We start from the raw sequence: 1,859 nt of genomic DNA on the forward strand, positions 1-1,859 counted from the left end.
ACCCCGAGAGCTCCTTCAATGAAGGAAACCTGCGCCTGGTGGTGGGCGACCTCTTCGCTGCAGGGATGGTGACCACCTCCACCACGCTGGCCTGGGCCCTCCTGTTCATGATCCTTCACCCGGAAGTGCAGCGTGAGGAGCCTGGAGCCTGGCGGGTAGTCAAAGAGGGAAATAGAAGGTGGCCCCTCAGTTGAGTTCTGATGGCCAGATGCCCAAGATAATCCTGGCAGCTATAACTGTGGTCATGTGGGCACAGTCCCTACCAAGATTTTTCTTTGGGGGCAGAGGAAGGTGGGAGTGGGCCTGGTGGCTTCTGTAGGACTTTTGTCTGTGCAGAGCATGTCCAGCAGGAGATTGACGAGGTGCTAGAGCAGGTGCGGAGACCTGAGATGGCTGACCAGGCCCGCATGCCTTCACCACAGCCGTGGTCCACGAGGTGCAACGCTTTGCGGACATAGTGCCATTGGGTATTCCTCACATGACTTCCCGTGACACTGAGGTGCAGGGCTTCCTCATCCCCAAGGTATGGCTGCAGCCCCTATACCACAGGCTTGTAACCCCAGCATGGCCTTAGCCAGGTGAAGCCAAGATTGGTACCAGACTGTCCATCCATTCATTGCCAGATCAGTGTGCCTGGCACACTGTGTAAAGGGGTACAAAGCACAGGCAGAGTGGGGTCCCATCCAGAGACCTAGTCTGGTGGAAAATAAACCAAAGATGCTACAGTGTGTGTGAGGAGCCAGGTGGCAGTGATGGCATGCATCCATGGGAGAGGCATTACCCGGCCCTGCCTTGAGGATGAGAGGAGCTTTATGGGCTGAGCTTTCCTCGAATGACTACAGGGTGTGCCAGGCAGATGGTGCGTGCCTGCGAGTGTATAGTGGTGACCACGGTCACAGTGTCCCCTGCCAAGGACCCCACCCACTCCAGGCATCCCCTGAGCAGGGAACCATGCTCTTCCTCAACCTGTCATCGGTGCTGAAGGATGAGGCTGTCTGGGAGAAGCCCTTCTGCTTCCACCCGCAACACTTCCTGGACGCCCAGGGCCACTTCGTGAAGCAGGAGGCCTTCATGCCTTTCTCAGCAGGTGCCTGGGGGATACCTGGCTCCCTCCGCTCTCCTGGGGGAATTGGATGTGGGACTTCAGCCCCCACCAGCTCGCTGAGCCTCATGCCTACCCACAGGCCGTCGCTCATGCCTCGGGGAGTCACTGGCACGCATGGAGCTCTTCCTCTTCTTCACCTGCCTCCTGCAGCGCTTCAGCTTCTCTGTGCCCGCTGGACAGCCCAGGCCCAGTGACCACGGCCTCTATGCCTTCCTGGTGACCCCTGCCCCCTACCAGCTCTGTGCTGTGCCCAGGTAGAGGCCTCAAGCCCCAACCAGCTCCCTCGCTTTACCCTGACCGACAATAAACCAGTCGGGAGATAACACTTGGCATCTGGTTGCCACCACCTGGCCGACTCCTGAATATGATTGGGCCTCAGGAGCCTAGACCAGTCTTTCAGATCATTGGTAAGATGGCGACACTGAGGCACTGAAGCTAGCACCCTGCCCTGCCACCTAGTCTTCATCAGCACTCAACACTATTTTCTTGAGTTGGTGACAAAGATGATAGAGAGAACCTGGCTTCTAGGTTATCAGGTGGGGCCAGAGATGAAATTTGGGTGCTCAGATAAGTCAGCCCAGTCCCAGGGGGAGGGGGTCACTCAGCCAGGACAGTCCACCCAGCCTTCATCAGGGACTGACTGCTCAACCAGACCAACAATGTGTGCGCTCCCAATGCTGGGGCACTGGAGGGTTCAGAGTACAGTTGGGTCATTGGGTGCCATTGCTTTGTCTGGGAAGGCTTGGTAGCAGTT

The 1,859-nt window shown here is 57.6% G+C and overlaps 1 pseudogene; it reads left to right on the plus strand.

Annotated features, from left to right (window-relative positions):
- LOC102829322 overlaps positions 1-1,363 on the plus strand; it is a 5,886-nt pseudogene extending 4,523 nt beyond the window's left edge.
- The last annotated feature ends 496 nt before the right edge of the window (positions 1,364-1,859 follow it).

The sequence above is a fragment of the Chrysochloris asiatica genome, unplaced genomic scaffold, assembly GCF_000296735.1.
Source record: "Chrysochloris asiatica unplaced genomic scaffold, ChrAsi1.0 scaffold05224, whole genome shotgun sequence".
In the NCBI taxonomy this organism is placed as follows: domain Eukaryota; kingdom Metazoa; phylum Chordata; class Mammalia; order Afrosoricida; family Chrysochloridae; genus Chrysochloris; species Chrysochloris asiatica.